The 8,302-nt window shown below is 36.4% G+C and overlaps 1 long non-coding RNA gene across 2 annotated transcripts in view; it reads right to left on the bottom strand.

The window, feature by feature from the left end:
* Positions 1–93: 93 nt before the first annotated feature.
* LOC108626419 (uncharacterized) overlaps positions 94–8,302 on the bottom strand; it is a 56,873-nt gene continuing 48,664 nt past the window's right edge. For both annotated transcript variants that reach the window (XR_003389387.1, XR_001916690.2), the window contains exon 5: positions 94–140. This is a non-coding gene — a long non-coding RNA (uncharacterized LOC108626419). The remainder of the gene's footprint in view (positions 141–8,302) is intronic.

Below are 8,302 nucleotides of genomic sequence, written 5' to 3'. Positions count from 1 at the left end.
ACACTACTTAACTGAGTATTATTGAGCGAAAGCATCCTTCAGAAATAATACGAGAATTAACATTGAAAAAATGATGAATATTTTCAAATGATACTCACGGTTACAGAATAGTCCACTCTGTTCCCACTTGCCAGACGAATCTGTAAATCAAAAGAATACAAAAATTAGACAACGAAATTCGTCTCTACTTAAATATAATATATTTATATAATTATAAAACAGACAATTTATGTCACGATCTCTGCATGGAACGCATAAAATGCAGACATCAATTGTATGACAATTGAATAACACTTCATGAATGAATTAAATAAAAGAAATTGTTTAGAATGCATTTTCTAAACTGTATTATCATAAATGTACTGTTTTGCATAAGAATGCACGATCTACCTATGAGGAATCAATGGTATGTATGTACATATACAAATATTATTAAATAATATTGACCTAAGTGTAATTTATGGCTCAGTTGTTTAAAGATGTTGAACCGGTAAAATGATATCACGTGCGGCCTTTCCATGGAACGTGACGATGGAGTATTTTAATAGCTCCTTGGAATGGGCTTTAGGAATCCGATATAGCGGCGATTAAGTCGTTCGATCGATTGAGAAGTAAGTAAGCCGAGTATCGAAAACGCTATCGTGCTATTTTCTGTAGCTTTCATCTTCAATCGGTAAGTTTAAAGGACCGTGCGCGGCTTTGCGGAGACTTTTCAGTGAGTGAAAGTGCGCGTCAGCTCTGAGAAGTAGTTTCTATTCACAGATTCAAATACGTCGAACCTGATCATCTACCCTTTTTATCCAAGGTTTTAACATTTAGAAATTTCTACTTCTAATTTTGCTATAAGATTTATCAAATATTTCTTACGTTATCAATTTTAAGACAGGAATTTGCTATTTTTAATATAAACGAATTCAATAATTATGTTGATGATGAATAGTTACTATTTATAAATTCGAACCTAATCATGTATCATTTTTATTTAGAAACTTCAACTTTTAGTTTTGCAATAAGACTTACGAAATATTTTTTACTGTTATCAATTGTAAGCCAGGAATTTGCTATTTTTAATATAAACTAACATTGTCCAATAATTGTATTAAAAACAAACTTTTCTTGTAAATAATATATCCGGAAAATAATGCAAGAAGTAACAGAAAAATAAAAATGCATCGACATTTATTTGTATAAAAAGCTCTATAAGCCTAGTGCATTCAGAATTGGAAGGGGTGCAGGTTTTCAAGCATTTTTCGAGGTACCTCGCGTGGTTGATCGATCGCGACATATCGACGAGGCTTCGTCCTATCGCCACGACGAAAAGGCTTAATTAACATCGAATCAATTAGCGGCGATTAGCATTCTCTCCAATTAATTAGCACTAATTAACACCTTGCCGGAGTCCGCGAATGCCTGGCCAAGGAAATCACCGGTGCCGCTTTTATCGCGGTAACACCCGCCTTATTATCGGGCAACCTGCAACCGCTGACAAATCGACTTTCATTATCGCGTTATACCCTCCAATACCCGTGCCGATTAATCCTTTTAACAGAGGCTTATCTCTAAATTGCCAACAAATATAAGTTCTTAAACATGAAATCAATCTAAATTTCTAAGAATGTATAAATGATAAAATAAATTACTGTATAAAAATCGCAGAATTCCAAGTTTCATCAGAAAAGTTTCTTTTTCATGTACGAAAGCGACGATTCTATTAATGTTTCACTCGCGGCACAACGGCCCTGACACGGTTTCAACGGAGACTCTGGTAGCTCTTCTCGACCGTGAAAAGTGCTCGTTCCCGGAAACACGTTGGCCGAAATTAAAAGGCGAGCACCGATCACAGAGTTCCGGCGCAGCGAGCCCTTCGTTTGCCCGCTGACTAACCCAGTTTCGCATTCTGAGGTAACTCGATTAGTTCAGGGGTCGAACGCTTTTCCAGAGCTCGCGTGCTCCGCAAATATTTGGATCCGGAGGACCGGTGAGTTCGTTAATTCACCGACCGGGGAACGAACGATAATTGAATCGTTACACCCTCGCCCAACCCCTTCAATCCCGAAGTTCAAGTCTCAGGGAAAAAATACAAAACAATTCTTTTAGAGCTGGGAAGAGGGTTTCTGACCGACGCCCCAACATATGGCATCATATTGGATAAAATAGAAGAATCTATGCAGCGTGCAAATTTTTATACCTCTCCGTTTACTACATTTTGTTACATTCGTCAAAGGAAGTATTAAGTGAAAAATAGCGAGCTATGAATTTTTCGTTTCTGCCGTAGAATATTGATCGAATCAGGAATATTTTACGGAGTCTAGTTAATAAATCGTGAGCGCGTCGCTTCGCGCGGCTGCCACGTTACACCGCGGAATATTCAATTGGGAATGTCGATTTTCGGAGCCTTCGGGAATTGCGCCAGAGAATTCCGTATCGGATTCGAGATAATTTCACGTGCAGTGCTCGGAGCATCCGGGTTATTGCCACGAGAACGATTTTACGCTCCCAGAACCATAAAAACTTCGAATGTTAAATGTTTAAGATACGGAAACAAGATTCGTCAATGGGTTCATAAAATCGTTTACATTCATATGTACATAATAAAAACGATAACCAAATGTTTATAAAATAGAATTCAAATGCATTGATGGGTACAATTCTCAATTTGTATGTAGGGCATGATTTTCAAGTTGAATAACTGAATTGAAGTTTAATTACTAATTGATTATTATATGAAGTGATAAGATTTCTGCCAAAAGACATGTAATAAGACATGCAATGCAAGTCACAAAGTACTCTTCACTTGAATAGCCTCGTATAAGGATTTACATATACATACACACATTTATACTCATTTCAAAGAAATTATGGTCAATATTCTTGCTTACTAGTTAGATTCATTTACAACATGGATTAGTAAATGACAACAATTTGTTTTATACACTTAAAAACTACGTTGTTATTATTAACACTAGAGGCTTTCAGTTTCCACATAAATAGTCCCAAGTGTTTAGTCACAGTCAGTACTTGCTTTGCAATAGATGAAAGAAGAAACATTTGCAACAATTCTACGTTTAATCATTTTATATATCTATAATTTTATTCAAGTTATGTACACTTTGCTAAGAAAAACTAGTTTCAGCTGTTGGAGGCTATTCAAGTGAACAGCACTGTGCACATAAAATACCACTACATAAAGGTCACCACTATGGCTTTACTTGATATAATACAGCAAGCTATATCATGAGTCTTCAATGAAGATATCTTCTTTAGAACACTGGATTCAAATTTGATATCTGGTAAGAAGATCAGAGTGCCATTCAATGGAATAGAAAACTAATGAAAGAGATGACACATAGCGTGGTAGAAACCAGGGCAATCATGCTCGGAAATTTAGTACGTGCCTCCGTGTATAAGAGAGGGTGAAGAAATAGAGAAAATGGTTGTAACAGTTCCTCTTATCAGCCCGGAAGCTATTAACCTGGTAAAACTTACTTTTCCTAAAACTGGGTTAATCATCTGTTCCGCGAGCCGGCCAAATTATCCGTTCTCGTCGTCCTAAATCCCGAATTCCGGCGCGCAACGAGCGCCTGTAATTAGACGTTAATTGGCCCACCGAATGGATTTTCCGATTCCATCGATCGTTAAACTGTTTCGTCCTCAAACAAAACCATCTGTATGTGTCGCTTCCTTCGTTTCCACACAAAATCTGATAAAACACTTGTTCAGATTTTCTTTTTCAAAATAAAGTTCAATCGATTACTTAAGGATGTACAGGCTATACATATACTTAAAAAATGCTGGCATGTTGAATTTGTTATAATAGATTCCTATTACTATTAAAAAGCTAAAATTATAGTGATTTCAAATTTTTCNGTATTACAATAATTTTTGTACCAATAAAAAGATCCTAAACTCGACCAATTAACTAAACAAATTTATTTATTTGTTCACACTCTATAAACAGATAAATCTGAGAACGTAAGGTGAACGAATTAGTTTGAAAATTCGTTAGGAAAACGGACAAAAGTTTCGAACAAAACAAACTGGAAACCGAGAGCATAAAATTCGGAAATTCGCCAGTGTCAATCAAAAAAAAATATTCAACCTATGGACATAATAATTTTTTATACTAACACGTCCATCTGAAACTCCTGAAACGATGATGCGACGATAAAATGGATCGCATCAAATTTTCAATTCGTCCGCGAAATTTTACGGTCACCGCCGATGCGACAATTTCTAACAAACAATGTCGAAGAGGGAAACGAGCGAAAAAGGGGAGAAAAATTCTGCACGCTTCGAACAGCACGGCTCGCGACATTATTTGCACGATCCGCTGTTTTTTTTTTCAACTCGACGGTAGAACGGTTGGGAATTTTCACGCGAAAAACTGCTGCTTCACCGAGTCAAATAAAAATCGACATCAATTATTTTGGGAAAACATGTAGGAAAAACGTTACAGTGATGAACAGATTTAATTCATGCATCCAACACGTTTATAACAAATTTTCGTTTTAATGTATTTATCGAAAAATCGAATCACGTGTAATGCATAAAAATATCAAGAATTTGCAGCGGTTAATTGATGAATGAAATACTGCTATATAAGATAGATAACGAATGGTTGTTATCTATTATTCTATCACTATTAACTGCAGAGAACGAATCACTGGAATGCCTCGCGATTCACCGTAATTTCGATAATTGCGTCGCGTCAGGGACTAACCGAGACAGCAAGGATAAGCTGTTCTTTGTGCGACTCGTAGGAATCGATGAGAACCTTGAAACCGAATCAGCTTGACGAATTCCCGAGTGTTCACAAAGTTAACAGAAATAAAACTGATTTTATGTTTAATAATAAACTTAATACTGTCTTTTTAATTGTAAAATTGTATTTTTTACAAATTACTTTTAATAATCGAACAATTTAGTCCGATTTCTTTAAGTAATATTCAATTGAAAATAGCCAAATACTCGTAATCTATGACGGTTCATATCTGTGTTTACATACTCCTCGCGGTTATTGCGGCGTTTTATCGGCCGGATTTTATCGTTTCAATGGCATCGATCGTCGCGCGAGGAGCACCGACTGCGGTTAATCAGACAGCAGAGCGACGACGACGTTTACGTTCCTAGCACCGCTGCTTGTTTTCAATTAACGCTGCCCGTACAAGCGAGCTTGCTTGTTGCTGCGCTCATATTAACGTACACGATTTGTCAGATGCATCGGGGCGCTTGCAACTGGCAAACCATTGCTACAAGGTGTCCCGTTTGAAGCTATTGTACATATATGTATATATGTAAAATCACACGAACTGTGGGCAATTATTCAGTTATATCAAATAATATATTATTTGTAGGAGATCTTATGTACATTCTAATGCATATGTTCACACTAGATTACTGGAGCGAGTCAAGTTGACTCATTTATGATAGTAAAAGTAATATGGACTATTCGAGGCTATCCAAATGAACGGCAGTCTGTTTCTAATACATCTTCGGGTACAATCCTTATAATTACACTAAGAATTTTTATACAAAATAAAACATTCATAGTATCAATTTAAAGAATGCATTCTTAATAGACATTTTTTAATCATGTAAACATCGTAAAAGCCTTTTAATATTTTGTATATTTTTTAACATGGCAAAACAGTCTTTACATTCACTCCCAATTTTACTAAAAAGATATTTTATAAGCAAGAACCAAGTTGTTAACTCATAGAACTTCGAATCTATTGAGGATTTTGTGAATATGCATTTTACCCCTTTTTAAGGTATATAAAACCCTGCAATTTATTTTTTACTATTTGTATAGGTACCTTCTGAAAACAAAAACCCAATCTATAACTCACTAAACTTCAAAGATGCTGGAAATCTTTACAAACATGTTAACCCCGTTTTCACCTATTTAAGGGTTGATTGAGGCAAAATCCCTTCTTAGTATCCCCTTTCGTCATGAAGGGTATTATACCCTCCAAGTTTCAAGTTTCTCGGTCCAGGGATTTCACCTCAGTAACATATACGATTAAGGAAGATGAAAATTTGATATTTTAAGGGTGTTTTCTACCCTTAAAACAGTTTATAGACCAAAATGAAAAAACACATGTGAAATATTATTGGATGCTCTCCATGACTGCAGAGGTTCATCAAAATCAGAACGGAGACACTTGGGTAGATTAACTTATCGTTTCATGAATTAACTGAAGTCGACACATCAACAGTGACACATACATTTTGTTCGAAACGAGTTCCAAAAAATTTCAAATAGTACGTGAACAATTTTGTCTAAATAGGTGCTCTGATGTTTGATCAACAGTATTTTTTAAGTTATACCACCAATAACGAGCTCCAATGAGGGATCAATAATAAGCTGGCGTAGTGCCACTGACTCTGCTAGTGCATCTTACAGTAGAGTTCGATTTTCTAGCACACGTATATTTTCGAATAAAAACTTAGATGAAGATCGCACGCTTCATCACATGTGACATCGTTCAATCGATTCGACTCACGTTTATCGAGCCTAGTTATTATTAAAACGTATTGTCATTTCATAAATCTATTGTCTTCCCATAAACGTATTGCCTCTCCATAAATGTATCGCGTTTCCTTTCATCTAAATACCAGCTGGTTTGATTTTTCTTAGAAAAAATGGAAAGAATTGCGTGCAAGCTACGTGAAAAGTTTTCTGTACAAAACATAACAACAGCAAAATTGAAATTTAAGTTATTCAAATGTATTACAACTGCAATTAATTAATTGCGACTGATAAATTGATATGAATTTAGAAAACATTTCAGATCATATTTTTCAAATTGATATTATATATAAAGAATGTAATCTAGTGATAACGAGTCGACCCTCGGCGTGGGCGTTAATTAATTAGAAAGTTCCGACGTAATCCCGAGGCACCGGGCGAGCGAATCAAAATTCATTAGCGATCACAGGCCGTAATTCCTCCCGCTATCGGGATCATCATCGAGGTATCGATGATCAGGCATATCGAGAGTCAGCACGGCTCAGTACGTCCGCGATCGGGCCAGGCATCGTAGGTTATTGACATTGAAGGAAGCAAATCGATAGCCGGAGCGCGCCTCGGTGTCTAGTCACGGAAGTAGAATACTGATTGCTAGCATAAAGCCTATTGTGCGGCGACACGGCCCGTTTAAATATAGAGTGGCCAGCCACTATAGTCTCGAGCGAATATAAATGCTGCCAAAACCGATGAAACCTTTCAGAGGATTCTCAAGACTTGCTCCTTATCGACTATGCAGTTTCACTGATCGAGGACTTTGAACCCGGGTTAACGAGTCTCATTCAAATCCTCGTGGTCGTATTCCAATTTAGCTAGTCTCAGTATTTTAATATCATTACACATATATAGCAAATTACTATTTTTAGAGTTTCATTCAGATATGAGTCGAGGAATTGATTATATCTGATGTAATCAATTTGATTTAATTATTGAATAATTGTATTTGGCGACTTAAATAAAAGTTCTAATCTCCTTCATATACTTCCTTCACAATTTGGAATTCAACTTCATCTGATCTGATTATTTAAATCAACATCTCAATTTGACTTCTTGTATTTTGTGACTTGAGAATAAAAATTCTAATCTCCTTGACATACTTCTTTCACAATTTGGAATTCAACTTCCTTTGATCTAATTATCTGAATCAACATCTAAATTTGGCTCCTTGTATTGTGCAACTTGAATAAAAATACTAATCTATATTTAATATTGATGCTTGAATTCAGATCCGAACTGCTAAAGTATGATTTCAACACCTGACCGTTCAACTCGTGCCATTAGAAAACGGATAACCGCGTGTTGTAAGTTAGCGGCGAAAGAACGAAACTGAAACTTGGAAAGTTCGATCGATGAATCGAGATCCAGAGTACACGGTTCGTGATCAACGCGAACACGGTAATGGATAATAAAGGTAAACCCTGGCTCCTCGTGTACACACGGCCATGTGTGCCCGGATGTACGTGTGTAAATTGTACACAGAGGCGTGTAGATGCACCTAGCTTGATTTCTACGCGGCACCGGTTACGATAACGGGACTCGCGTCAACATCGTTCATCGAGCTTCTAATAATGACCAGCAAACTTTTCCAACATCTTACACCTCGTCCCTTGCGCTTTTTTCATCACGAATTAATTAGCAAATACGTTTACGAACAGACAATGAGAAAGGTTCATCAAACTTTTAATAATCGACTGCAGATTGCATGCGTTCATCAAAAAATTCAGTGGACAGAGTATGAAAAATGTGAATATCGAAATAATAACGCATTCCACT

Source organism: Ceratina calcarata, unplaced genomic scaffold (genome assembly GCF_001652005.2).
Source record: "Ceratina calcarata isolate Rehan_Ccalc_2016 unplaced genomic scaffold, ASM165200v1 scaffold40.2, whole genome shotgun sequence".
Lineage (NCBI taxonomy): Eukaryota > Metazoa > Arthropoda > Insecta > Hymenoptera > Apidae > Ceratina > Ceratina calcarata.
Note: the sequence above shows the minus strand (reverse complement) of the source record. Positions and strands in the feature narration are given on the sequence as shown.